General features: G+C 49.1%; 1 long non-coding RNA gene across 2 annotated transcripts; it reads left to right on the forward strand.

Annotated features, from left to right (window-relative positions):
- Positions 1-6449: 6449 nt before the first annotated feature.
- LOC138401509 (uncharacterized) lies at positions 6450-9255 on the forward strand. Of its 2 annotated transcripts, none has more exons than XR_011236529.1 (3): positions 6450-7113; positions 8618-8822; positions 9086-9255. It is a non-coding gene; the product is annotated as an uncharacterized lncRNA (long non-coding RNA). The 2 variants fall into 2 exon arrangements; XR_011236528.1 differs by having other exon boundaries at positions 6454-7113; positions 8696-8822.
- The last annotated feature ends 5031 nt before the right edge of the window (positions 9256-14286 follow it).

A 14286-nucleotide genomic window follows, 5' to 3' on the forward strand; every position in this document is an offset into this window, starting at 1 on the left:
TTTTTTTTTCATATGTTGGTTGAAATTTTTTTCCTTAAGATACCAGAGAAGTGGAGACCATAAGTCTTACCCACAAATCCATAAGGGACCACTTCAAACCCAATTCACGTCTTATACCTTCTCCACTTTCTCACAGATAGATATGTCTTTCTTACTTTCCATTGTTAGGTCTCTCTGGTCTCTGAATTTTGTTTCCTCCCTTTCTTCAAATTGGCATATGTTTCTATTGTCTAAATAAAAGGTATCTGTACTTTTTATGGTGCTGTTTTATTTCATCATCTTGGAAAGATTAACTCATTACTCTTTGATTAATCGATTTATTCATTGATTTACATATTGCATTCATAAGATTTACTAAAATTTTAATTTTGTCAGACTTCCTCTTAGATGCTACAGAGTCGACAGGGCATACGAAAGTTCAATAACTGTCGAGGGATTTTTGTCCTAGTGATGTGTCTATAAATAACTTGTGTTAGATGTGTTCAAATTAGCAGTTCAGTGGTGAGAGAAAAGGAATTTCTAGTTGATGTTTTAGGCCTAGATAATTTGGATAGGTATAGCAGTAATAGAAACATAAAACACAAGAAAAGGGTCAGTTTTGGAAAACAGGTGATGACTTAGTTTGAGACGTGTAAATGTATAGGTTCATTTGATGTATTTCAGTTCCCAGCTAGTTGGTTTGATGAAGCATTTCTAGATGAAACCTTTCTTAATCTGTTGCAATGGATTTTTATATCTTGTCCCTGGTCTTATGTAAGGCCAGAGTAAAAGACCAGAGAAAGTAAAAGAAGCTTTCTTATGTTTTATGTCATTAACTAACGTTTCCTGTGTTCTCTTTCTCCCTGTTTCTAGTCTCATCTCCTGAAGAGAATTACTCAGTTTATATCCCTAGATATTCAGTAGGTATGGAATTAATTTACAGAAGAGGCAGGAAAGGAATTTAATATTTCCCTGTTATTGAGATCATGATTTTAACAGAACAGCTATTTCACTGCATCCTTAATCCTATTCTCTCATGTATTTTTGTGTCCCTACCATATGGGTATACATCTTGATTCATTACTGAGCTGGGTACTAAAGAAATATGAGGTCTATTCACTTCTCCTTAATAGCTTACGGTCAGAGTGATAATAACAGATGGCGTTTCCCACTTAAGAAAATAAGTGTCGGCCCCTGTAATCCTAGCACTCTGGGAGGCCGAGGCGGGTGGATGGCTCGAGGTCAGGAGTTCGAGACCAGCCTGAGCAAGAGCGAGACCCCGTCTCTACTAAAAATAGAAAGAAATTATCTGGGCAACTAAGATATATATAGAAAAAGTAGCCGGGCATGGTGGCGCATGCCTGTAGTCCCAGCTACTCGGGAGGCTGAGGCAGTAGGATCCCGTAAGCCCAGGAGTTTGAGGTTGCTGTGAGCTAGGCTGACGCCACGGCACTCACTCTAGCCCGGGCAACAAAGCAAGACTCTGTCTCAAAAAAAAAAAAAAAAAAAAGAAAGAAAAAAGAAAAGAAAAGAAGTGTCAAAGAGTTTAGAGAAAAACACGTTTTTAGATGTCATTGGGAAATGAGTTTAGAATTACATAAATGTTGCAAGAATAGTACAAAGAATACCGACATGCCTTATACCCACATTCACCTTTGCTAACATTTTACCCCCATTTGCCTTATCATCTGGTATATGACTTTTCTTCTGAAACATCTGACAGTAAGTTGTATACACCATGGCCTTTTAGGCCTCAATTCATAAGTGTTCATTTCCTAAGAATAAGAACATGAATGTGTTTCTTAAAAAATACCTCATACTGTGAAATGCTGTTCCAATTTAAAAGTGATGGCCGGGCGTGGTGGCTCACGCCTGTAATCCTAGCACTCTGGGAGGCCGAGGTGGGCGGATCGTTTGAGCTCAGGAGTTCGAGACCAGCCTGGGCAAGAGCGAGACCCCATCTCTACTAAAAATAGAAAGAAATTATATAGACAGCTAAAAATATGTATAGAAAAAAAATTAGCCGGGCATGGTGGTGCATGCCTGTAGTCCCAGCTACTCGGGAGGCTGAGACAGGAGGATCCCTTGAGCTCAGGAGTTTGAGGTTGCTGTGAGCTAGGCTGACGCCACGGCACTCACTCTAGCCTGGGCAACAAAGCGAGACTCTGTCTCAAAAAAAAAAAAAAAAAAAAAAAAAAAAATAAAAGTGATGAAATCTGTTTCTGAAATTCACCCTGGAGAAAATCAGGACTTCTGTTTGCCAAAGGCATTTGATGGGAAGGTACTGTCGTACCAAAGATGAGCTTCATATCAGTTCAGAAGGTTCAGTTAGTGAGGATCATAGCAGTTTTCAGAGAAACGTTTTTTTCCCATTTAGAATAAATTATTGTAAGATGTTCCAAAGGCACTAAGTGAACGGAGCCAGACGTCTTTGTGGCACGTGAAGGACACCTGCTGCGTGTTTATTAGCAGCGTTGTGATATTGCCATTTTCAGATAGTTCTGGCAGTAAAAACCATTTAAATGGAGGTGAGGAAGACTAATGACCTATACTTCACAGTTACTTTTCTTCCTGAGTGTTCCACTTTTCCCTCTCCTTCAGTTACTAATATTTAATCTTTTTATTTAATCCACCCATATCTCTATTGATTTCTTCTGAATTTTGGGGCGCACTTCTGAAATCAATATAACTCTTGATCTCACAGTCGTATATGACCGCTATGAATGCCATGCAATTGATGATTTTTTTTTTCTCTACTTAATTCTCTCGTTACGGGAGGAACGGCTTTATTTTACCCAGCAAAGAAAGAAAAAAGAAACAATTGCTTTGTTTTTTGTTATCTTTCAGTTTCACAGTCAAATGATGAGATCAAAGAGTTTTCTCCAAAAACATGTTGTTTATGATGACTCATCCCAGTATTTGATGATGGAAAGAATTCTAAGCCAAGGCCCTGTGTATTCCAGTTTCAGAGGAGGGTGGAAATGCGAGGAGGCTACTGAGATACATGGAGCCCCCGGTGCGTTCTGGGAGTGTAGTTGTCTCAGGCCCGCATTGGTACCACTTGGAGCCCTGGGGCCCACCAAGTTGCACTTTAGGAGGTGTAGAAGGGGAGACAAACCCTCTATCCCACACCAGGAGCCCGCGGTGGGTTCTCAGAAAGGCAGTGTGAGACGGGAGCTGTGCCTGTATAGGCGCTGTGGGCGCGGCCGCGTTGCGTTCTGGGAGTCGTAGTAGCGGAGAGAAACCCTCTATTGCACACATGGAGACCGCGGTGGGCTCTGGGAAGTGTAGTAGCCTTAGGCCCGAGATGGTACCCCTTGGCGCTGTCGGCCCCATCAAGTTGCACTTTGGAAGGCCTGGGAGGGTAGACAAACCCTCTATCCCACGTACGGAGGCCAGAGTGGGTTCTCGGTAGCGCGGTGAGAGAACGCGGTTCTGGCTGTCTAGGCCCCCTGGATACGGCCGCGTTGCATTCTGGGAGTCGTAGCAGGGAAGGGAAACCCTCCATTCCACACATGAAGCGCGCGGTGCACTGCGGGAAGTGTAGTTGTGTGGGGCCCGAGTTGGTGCCCATTGGCGCCGTGGGCCCTACCATGTTGCACTTTTGGAGGCTTAGTCGGGAAGGGAAACCCTTTATCCCACGTTCGGAGCCCACGCTGGGCTCTCGGAAGTGCAGTGTGAGACCGGGGATGTGCCTGTATAGGTCCCGTGGGCCCGGCCGCGTTGCATTCTGGGAATCGTAGTAGCGGAAGGAAACCCTCTATTCCACACATGGCGCCCGCGGTGGGCTCTGGGAAGTGTAGTTGCCTTAGGCCGGCGATGGTACCATTTAGCGCTGTGGGCCCCAACAAGTTGCACTTTAGCAGGCGTAGTAGGGGAGACAAACCCTCTATCCCACGCCAGGAGCCCGCGGTGGGTTCTCAGAAAGGCCGTGTGAGCCGGGAGCTGTGCCTGTATAGGCGCCGTGGGCGCGGCCACGTTGCATTCTGGGAGTCGTAGTAGCGGCGAGAAACCCTCTATTGCACACATGGAGACCGCGGTGGGCTCTGGGAAGTGTAGTTGTCTTAGGCCCGAGTTGGTACCCCTTGGCGCTGTCGGCCCCATCAAGTGGCACTTTGGGAGGCCTAGGAGGGTAGACAAACCCTCTATCCCACGTAGGGAGGCCTGAGTCGGTTCTCTTTAGCGCGGTGAGAGAACGGGGTTCTGGCTGTCTCGGCCCCCCGGGTACGGCCGCGTTGCATTCTGGGAGTCGTAGTAGGGAAGGGAAACCCTCCATTCCACACATGGAGCCCGCAGTGGACTCTGGGAAGTGTGGTTGCCTTAGGCCCGAGTTGGTACCCCTTGGCGCTGTGGGCCCCACCAAGTTGCACTTTAGCAGGCGTAATAGGGGCGACAAATCCTCTATCCCACGCCCGGAGCCCTCGGAGGGCTCTCAGACCTGCAGTATGAGACCGGGGCCGTGCCTGTATAGGCGCCGTGGACGCGGCCGCGTTGCGTTCTGGGAGTCGTAGTAGAGGAGGGAAACCCTGCATTCCACACATGGAGCCCGCGGTGGACTCTGGGAAGTGTAGTAGCCTTAGGCCGGCGATGGTACCATTTAGCGCTGTGGGCCCCAACAAGTTGCACTTTAACAGGCGTAGTAGGGGAGACAAATCCTCTATCCCACGCCCGGAGCCCTCGGCGGGCTCTCAGACCTGCAGTATGAGACCGGGGCCGTGCCTGTATAGGTGCCGTGGGCCCGGCCGCGTTGCGTTCTGGGAGTCGTAGTAGAGGAGGGAAACCCTGCATTCCACACATGGAGCCCGCGGTGGACTCTGGGAAGTGTAGTAGCCTTAGACCGGCGATGGTACGATGTAGCGCTGTGGGCCCCACCAAGTTGCACTTTGAGAGGCCTAGTAGGGTAGACAAACCCTCTATCCCACGTGCGGAGGCCAGAGTGGGTTCTCGGTAGCGCGGTGAGAGAACGGGGTTCTGGCTGTCTAGGCCCCCTGGATACGGCCGCGTTGCATTCTGGGAGTCGTAGTAGGGAAGGGAAACCCTCCATTCCACACATGGAGCCCGCAGTGGACTCTGGGAAGTGTGGTTGCCTTAGGCCCGAGTGGGTATCCCTTGGCGCTGTTGGCCCCACCAAGTTGCACTTTAGGAGGCATAGTAGGAGAGGTAAACCCTCCATCCCACGTTTGGGACCCGCGGTGGTCTCTCAGAAGCGTGACCTGAAACCGGCGCTCTGCGTGTAGCGAGGCCAAGGGCGGGGCCGCGTTGCACCCTGGGAGTCGTAGTAGCGGAGGGAAACGATCCCACACAGGTACCCCGCGGTGGGTTTTGGGAAATGTCATTGTCGGAGGCTCGCGTTGGTTCCACTTGGCGCTGTGGGCGCCGCCGCGTTGCACTTCGAGAGGCGTGGCTGGGGAGGGAAACCCTCTATCCCACGCACGGAGCCGGCGGTGGGCTCTTGGAAGCGCTGTGCGAGACCGGGGTTCTGACTGTCTTGGCCCCGTGGGCGCGGCCGCGTTGCATTCTGGGATTCGTAGTAGGGAAGGGAGACCCTGTAGTTCCCACATTGAGCCTGCGGTGGGCTCTGGGAAGTGTAGTTGTCTGAGGCCCGCGTTGGTACCCCTTGGCGCCCTGGGCCCCACGATGTTGCCCTTTTGGAGGCGTAGCAGGGAAGGGAAAACCTCTATCCCACGTTCGGAGCCCGCGGTGGGCTCTCGGAAGTGCAGTGTGAGAGCGGGCTTGTGGCTGTCTGGCCGCCCTGGGCGCGGCAGCGTTGCATTCTGGGAGTCGTAGTAGGGAAGGGAAACCCTCCATTCCACACATGGAGCGCGCGGTGCACTGTGGGAAGTGTAGTTGTGTGGGGCCCGAGTTGGTGCCCATTGGCGCCGTGGGCCCTACCATGTTGCACTTTTGGAGGCTTAGTCGGGAAGGGAAACCCTTTATCCCACGTTCGGAGCCCACGCTGGGCTCTCGGAAGTGCACTGTGAGACCGGGGATGTGCCTGTATAGGTGCCGTGGGCCCGGCCGCGTTGCATTCTGGGAATCGTAGTAGGGGGGGGGGAGCCCTCTATTCCACACATGGCGCCCGCAGTGGACTCTGGGAAGTGTAGTTGTCTTAGGCCCGAGTTGCTACCCCTTGGCGCTGTGGGCCCCACCAAGTTGCACTTTAGGAGGCATAGTAGGTGAGGGAAACCCTCTATCCCACGCACGGAGCCGGCGGTGGGCTCTCAGAAGCGTGACCTGAAACCGGCGCTCTGCGTGTAGTGAGGCCAAGGGCGGGGCCGCGTTGCACCCTGGGAGTCGTGGTAGGGGAGGGAAAGGATCCCACACAGGTACCCCGCGGTGGGTTCTGGGAAATGTCATTGTCGGAGGCTCGCCTTGGTTTCACTCGGCGCTGTGGGCGCCGCCGCGTTGCACTTCGAGAGGCGTGGCTGGGGAGGGAAACCCTCTATCCCACGCACGGAGCCGGCGGTGGGCTCTTGGAAGCGCTGTGCGAGACCGGGGTTCTGGCTGTGTAGGCCCCGAGGGCGCGGCCGCGTTGCCTTCTGGGAGTCGTAGTAGGGAAGGGCAAGCGTGTATCCCACACACGGAGGCCGTGGTGGTTCTTGGGAAGTGTAGTCGCCTGAGGCCTGCGGCCTGTTGGGTTTGGCCCCTGGCGTTCTGGAAGGCGCAGTTCCGGCGACTCCCGCGGCGGAGTCCTCGGGGGCGGAGCCGAGTGTCTAGCCACGGTGGACCGCAGGCAGGTAAAGGGTCCCGCCCTGTGTAACGGGAGCCTGGCCGGATGACCAGTGGCTGCGATTCCGTGCGGAGCCCGGAAACACTTCGCGAAAAGCACAGAAGAAACATCCCTGCCCCGGCCACGGTTAAGTGAGGAGGTGCTGGGGATGCAGGGCAGGTTTACGGTCCCCGGAGCCCAGGCTGTGGCCGGAAGGGAAGGGTCTCTCACAGGCGCCCCGGGCACTCTGGGCCCCTGTCTGTCGCGAGGCAGGGGAGCGGGAGAAGACGGCACTCCCTAGCTGGGGGCCAGTGACTGCGGCTCGGCCCGGCCGCCTTCTTCGCTCAGGGCTCCTTTCTGTCCCCGCCAGGTCTGCCGTTTCGCACTGTCGATCTCCGCGATCCCGTCTGTGAGCCATGCCTCAGGTATGCTGATGTTCTCTCTTTTCTTACTGAAGCGTAGCAGTATTTCTCAGCATTTGGAGACTTAGGCTTTCTTTCTCCTGAAACTACGTGCTTGACAGAACCCCAGGCCCCTACCCCCATTGTTCCTCTTTAGGGGTTTCTTATGTTTTATGGTGAGCGGATAGGGTGTCAGCCGTTCCATTGCCCCCTCTGTTCTCCAGTTGTTAGAAAGAAGAGTGTTTTACTCTATGTTGTTCGCTCTAGCCGCCCTTCAATCCTGTATTCAGCGTATTATTTTTTTACTGAGCACTTATTTTCAGCACCCATATCAGTGGTGCTTACAGTGTGAAGATTCTTGAGCCCTACCTCACTCAGATCTTCTGAGTCAGAAACTTTGGGTCTGTGGCCTAGCAAGCAGTCTGGGCTTTCCGAGTCTGTCCAAGTGATTCTAACACATGACGCATCCTCTGTCTTGGGATTCAGCAGTGAGCACAACAAAATCTCTGAACTCACTTTTCAGACTTAACATTAAATTCCTATGGCAAGGAACACTGATTATTTTTACTGTGATTAGTGTTAAATGCTTGGCTGGTAATTGTGCTTCACAGAGGTAGGGATAACAAGGCCGACCATTCCAAATGAGTCTCTCATTTTTAGCTCCATTTCTTTGTCCTACTTCTTTTGTCATTCATACTTGTCTCCAAATCCAGGGGCTGAGGTTTGCTGGGAAATCCAATTTCCCTCTCTGCCGCAGATCTCACTGTATACCGTAGGAAAGAGTTGAGTTTATTAGTCAACAGTCTCCTGTCAATTTTTTTTTTTTTAACTTGAAAACCGTGAAATATGACTCTGCCATACGTATGGGGCTGCCACTAGTTTGGGATCTTTTAAATTCCCATGCATGCCTTATGTTAATGGTCATGTCCATCACTCCAGTGGTGTGAAACCAGGCTGCAAAGCAAGGACTTGTTTATTATTCCCCTTCACCCTAAGGGAAGAGCTTTGGGCTCCATCCTGGGAGGTATTGGATTCCCTTCTTGGGAGATCCATGTATTTTTATAGCTTATCCTTTTTGTCCTGTGACATTGCTAAAATTACCACTAAGTTTCACAGCTGTTTCTTCACGATTGGGGATGACTGACAAACTTGACAATGCATGCCCCTTTTGAAGGGTGCTACAGCAAGTTATTACCACGAAGAAATTTTAACCAACTCATATTAAAATAGGCTGGTATTGAGGAAAATATACATTGCTTATTAAACATGAAAGAATAGTCATCACCATTTGTCAAGTAAGATCTTAAGAATTTTTACAACCAAAGGCAAAAATCCATGTGCTGCACCTGTATCATCCTTTATCATGAACAAAACTGTAAATTTTCTCAGAACAAATCATTTATATTTTTTCTCCTTTTCTCCAGTTGTATGACAAAATATGAAAGCTAGCTCTTAGTTATATAATAATTACTCAGAATTCTGAAAACTCCCATTGCCCCTACTTATACACATTGTCCTTCCTCCACAGTGAGATTCATTTCACTTCTTGATCAGGGCCTTTGAGGGCATGGGTGCTAGTTGTGCAGATACCTGTTTGCCGTTTCAGGGGTCAGTGACATTCAGAGATGTGGCCATAGACTTCTCCCAGGAGGAGTGGAAACGGCTTCAGCCTGCTCAAAGAGATTTGTACAGATGTGTAATGTTGGAGAACTATGGCCATCTGGTCTCACTGGGTAAGTATTCCTCCTCATCTCTGTCGAGTCAGAATTTGACCTTTATAATTGCTGTTGTAAATCTTGATTATCTGGCTGAATAATGCCAAGGGAAGGATGGCGGGTTTTTTTTTTTTTTTTTTAATTAGTTTTAAAGATGGGGCTTGTAACTGCATCTAATCTTCAGACATTTTTCATACTTACTTCTGACATTTCTTTTCATGACCCTTCTTTTCTTAGGATTCAAGGACTGATTTTGAATTTATTTCATTTTCTGCAAGCAGGTCTTTCCATTTCTAAGCCAGATGTGGTTTCCTTATTGGAGCAAGGGAAAGAGCCTTGGCTCGGGAAAAGGGATGTGAGAAGAGATCTGTTTTCAGGTGAGTGAGTTAGAAGCTGGTAGGGAAAATTTTAAAAACCACCCAGTTAGTCAATTAGAAACCAGTAGCCCTTTTTTTTTTTTCATATGTTGGTTGAAATTTTTTTCCTTAAGATACCAGAGAAGTGGAGACCATAAGTCTTACCCACAAATCCATAAGGGACCACTTCAAACCCAATTCACGTCTTATACCTTCTCCACTTTCTCACAGATAGATATGTCTTTCTTACTTTCCATTGTTAGGTCTCTCTGGTCTCTGAATTTTGTTTCCTCCCTTTCTTCAAATTGGCATATGTTTCTATTGTCTAAATAAAAGGTATCTGTACTTTTTATGGTGCTGTTTTATTTCATCATCTTGGAAAGATTAACTCATTACTCTTTGATTAATCGATTTATTCATTGATTTACATATTGCATTCATAAGATTTACTAAAATTTTAATTTTGTCAGACTTCCTCTTAGATGCTACAGAGTCGACAGGGCATACGAAAGTTCAATAACTGTCGAGGGATTTTTGTCCTAGTGATGTGTCTATAAATAACTTGTGTTAGATGTGTTCAAATTAGCAGTTCAGTGGTGAGAGAAAAGGAATTTCTAGTTGATGTTTTAGGCCTAGATAATTTGGATAGGTATAGCAGTAATAGAAACATAAAACACAAGAAAAGGGTCAGTTTTGGAAAACAGGTGATGACTTAGTTTGAGACGTGTAAATGTATAGGTTCATTTGATGTATTTCAGTTCCCAGCTAGTTGGTTTGATGAAGCATTTCTAGATGAAACCTTTCTTAATCTGTTGCAATGGATTTTTATATCTTGTCCCTGGTCTTATGTAAGGCCAGAGTAAAAGACCAGAGAAAGTAAAAGAAGCTTTCTTATGTTTTATGTCATTAACTAACGTTTCCTGTGTTCTCTTTCTCCCTGTTTCTAGTCTCATCTCCTGAAGAGAATTACTCAGTTTATATCCCTAGATATTCAGTAGGTATGGAATTAATTTACAGAAGAGGCAGGAAAGGAATTTAATATTTCCCTGTTATTGAGATCATGATTTTAACAGAACAGCTATTTCACTGCATCCTGAATCCTATTCTCTCATGTATTTTTGTGTCCCTACCATATGGGTATACATCTTGATTCATTACTGAGCTGGGTACTAAAGAAATATGAGGTCTATTCACTTCTCCTTAATAGCTTACGGTCAGAGTGATAATAACAGATGGCGTTTCCCACTTAAGAAAATAAGTGTCGGCCCCTGTAATCCTAGCACTCTGGGAGGCCGAGGCGGGTGGATGGCTCGAGGTCAGGAGTTCGAGACCAGCCTGAGCAAGAGCGAGACCCCGTCTCTACTAAAAATAGAAAGAAATTATCTGGGCAACTAAGATATATATAGAAAAAGTAGCCGGGCATGGTGGCGCATGCCTGTAGTCCCAGCTACTCGGGAGGCTGAGGCAGTAGGATCCCGTAAGCCCAGGAGTTTGAGGTTGCTGTGAGCTAGGCTGACGCCACGGCACTCACTCTAGCCCGGGCAACAAAGCAAGACTCTGTCTCAAAAAAAAAAAAAAAAAAAAGAAAGAAAAAAGAAAAGAAAAGAAGTGTCAAAGAGTTTAGAGAAAAACACGTTTTTAGATGTCATTGGGAAATGAGTTTAGAATTACATAAATGTTGCAAGAATAGTACAAAGAATACCGACATGCCTTATACCCACATTCACCTTTGCTAACATTTTACCCCCATTTGCCTTATCATCTGGTATATGACTTTTCTTCTGAAACATCTGACAGTAAGTTGTATACACCATGGCCTTTTAGGCCTCAATTCATAAGTGTTCATTTCCTAAGAATAAGAACATGAATGTGTTTCTTAAAAAATACCTCATACTGTGAAATGCTGTTCCAATTTAAAAGTGATGGCCGGGCGTGGTGGCTCACGCCTGTAATCCTAGCACTCTGGGAGGCCGAGGTGGGCGGATCGTTTGAGCTCAGGAGTTCGAGACCAGCCTGGGCAAGAGCGAGACCCCATCTCTACTAAAAATAGAAAGAAATTATATAGACAGCTAAAAATATGTATAGAAAAAAAATTAGCCGGGCATGGTGGTGCATGCCTGTAGTCCCAGCTACTCGGGAGGCTGAGACAGGAGGATCCCTTGAGCTCAGGAGTTTGAGGTTGCTGTGAGCTAGGCTGACGCCACGGCACTCACTCTAGCCTGGGCAACAAAGCGAGACTCTGTCTCAAAAAAAAAAAAAAAAAAAAAAAAAAAAAAAAAAATAAAAGTGATGAAATCTGTTTCTGAAATTCACCCTGGAGAAAATCAGGACTTCTGTTTGCCAAAGGCATTTGATGGGAAGGTACTGTCGTACCAAAGATGAGCTTCATATCAGTTCAGAAGGTTCAGTTAGTGAGGATCATAGCAGTTTTCAGAGAAACGTTTTTTTCCCATTTAGAATAAATTATTGTAAGATGTTCCAAAGGCACTAAGTGAACGGAGCCAGACGTCTTTGTGGCACGTGAAGGACACCTGCTGCGTGTTTATTAGCAGCGTTGTGATATTGCCATTTTCAGATAGTTCTGGCAGTAAAAACCATTTAAATGGAGGTGAGGAAGACTAATGACCTATACTTCACAGTTACTTTTCTTCCTGAGTGTTCCACTTTTCCCTCTCCTTCAGTTACTAATATTTAATCTTTTTATTTAATCCACCCATATCTCTATTGATTTCTTCTGAATTTTGGGGCGCACTTCTGAAATCAATATAACTCTTGATCTCACAGTCGTATATGACCGCTATGAATGCCATGCAATTGATGATTTTTTTTTTCTCTACTTAATTCTCTCGTTACGGGAGGAACGGCTTTATTTTACCCAGCAAAGAAAGAAAAAAGAAACAATTGCTTTGTTTTTTGTTATCTTTCAGTTTCACAGTCAAATGATGAGATCAAAGAGTTTTCTCCAAAAACATGTTGTTTATGATGACTCATCCCAGTATTTGATGATGGAAAGAATTCTAAGCCAAGGCCCTGTGTATTCCAGTTTCAGAGGAGGGTGGAAATGCGAGGAGGCTACTGAGATACATGGAGCCCCCGGTGCGTTCTGGGAGTGTAGTTGTCTCAGGCCCGCATTGGTACCACTTGGAGCCCTGGGGCCCACCAAGTTGCACTTTAGGAGGTGTAGAAGGGGAGACAAACCCTCTATCCCACACCAGGAGCCCGCGGTGGGTTCTCAGAAAGGCAGTGTGAGACGGGAGCTGTGCCTGTATAGGCGCTGTGGGCGCGGCCGCGTTGCGTTCTGGGAGTCGTAGTAGCGGAGAGAAACCCTCTATTGCACACATGGAGACCGCGGTGGGCTCTGGGAAGTGTAGTAGCCTTAGGCCCGAGATGGTACCCCTTGGCGCTGTCGGCCCCATCAAGTTGCACTTTGGAAGGCCTGGGAGGGTAGACAAACCCTCTATCCCACGTACGGAGGCCAGAGTGGGTTCTCGGTAGCGCGGTGAGAGAACGCGGTTCTGGCTGTCTAGGCCCCCTGGATACGGCCGCGTTGCATTCTGGGAGTCGTAGCAGGGAAGGGAAACCCTCCATTCCACACATGAAGCGCGCGGTGCACTGCGGGAAGTGTAGTTGTGTGGGGCCCGAGTTGGTGCCCATTGGCGCCGTGGGCCCTACCATGTTGCACTTTTGGAGGCTTAGTCGGGAAGGGAAACCCTTTATCCCACGTTCGGAGCCCACGCTGGGCTCTCGGAAGTGCAGTGTGAGACCGGGGATGTGCCTGTATAGGTCCCGTGGGCCCGGCCGCGTTGCATTCTGGGAATCGTAGTAGCGGAAGGAAACCCTCTATTCCACACATGGCGCCCGCGGTGGGCTCTGGGAAGTGTAGTTGCCTTAGGCCGGCGATGGTACCATTTAGCGCTGTGGGCCCCAACAAGTTGCACTTTAGCAGGCGTAGTAGGGGAGACAAACCCTCTATCCCACGCCAGGAGCCCGCGGTGGGTTCTCAGAAAGGCCGTGTGAGCCGGGAGCTGTGCCTGTATAGGCGCCGTGGGCGCGGCCACGTTGCATTCTGGGAGTCGTAGTAGCGGCGAGAAACCCTCTATTGCACACATGGAGACCGCGGTGGGCTCTGGGAAGTGTAGTTGTCTTAGGCCCGAGTTGGTACCCCTTGGCGCTGTCGGCCCCATCAAGTGGCACTTTGGGAGGCCTAGGAGGGTAGACAAACCCTCTATCCCACGTAGGGAGGCCTGAGTCGGTTCTCTTTAGCGCGGTGAGAGAACGGGGTTCTGGCTGTCTCGGCCCCCCGGGTACGGCCGCGTTGCATTCTGGGAGTCGTAGTAGGGAAGGGAAACCCTCCATTCCACACATGGAGCCCGCAGTGGACTCTGGGAAGTGTGGTTGCCTTAGGCCCGAGTTGGTACCCCTTGGCGCTGTGGGCCCCACCAAGTTGCACTTTAGCAGGCGTAATAGGGGCGACAAATCCTCTATCCCACGCCCGGAGCCCTCGGAGGGCTCTCAGACCTGCAGTATGAGACCGGGGCCGTGCCTGTATAGGCGCCGTGGACGCGGCCGCGTTGCGTTCTGGGAGTCGTAGTAGAGGAGGGAAACCCTGCATTCCACACATGGAGCCCGCGGTGGACTCTGGGAAGTGTAGTAGCCTTAGGCCGGCGATGGTACCATTTAGCGCTGTGGGCCCCAACAAGTTGCACTTTAACAGGCGTAGTAGGGGAGACAAATCCTCTATCCCACGCCCGGAGCCCTCGGCGGGCTCTCAGACCTGCAGTATGAGACCGGGGCCGTGCCTGTATAGGTGCCGTGGGCCCGGCCGCGTTGCGTTCTGGGAGTCGTAGTAGAGGAGGGAAACCCTGCATTCCACACATGGAGCCCGCGGTGGACTCTGGGAAGTGTAGTAGCCTTAGACCGGCGATGGTACGATGTAGCGCTGTGGGCCCCACCAAGTTGCACTTTGAGAGGCCTAGTAGGGTAGACAAACCCTCTATCCCACGTGCGGAGGCCAGAGTGGGTTCTCGGTAGCGCGGTGAGAGAACGGGGTTCTGGCTGTCTAGGCCCCCTGGATACGGCCGCGTTGCATTCTGGGAGTCGTAGTAGGGAAGGGAAACCCTCCATTC

This window comes from Eulemur rufifrons, chromosome 21 (assembly GCF_041146395.1).
Source record: "Eulemur rufifrons isolate Redbay chromosome 21, OSU_ERuf_1, whole genome shotgun sequence".
NCBI classification, from domain to species: domain Eukaryota; kingdom Metazoa; phylum Chordata; class Mammalia; order Primates; family Lemuridae; genus Eulemur; species Eulemur rufifrons.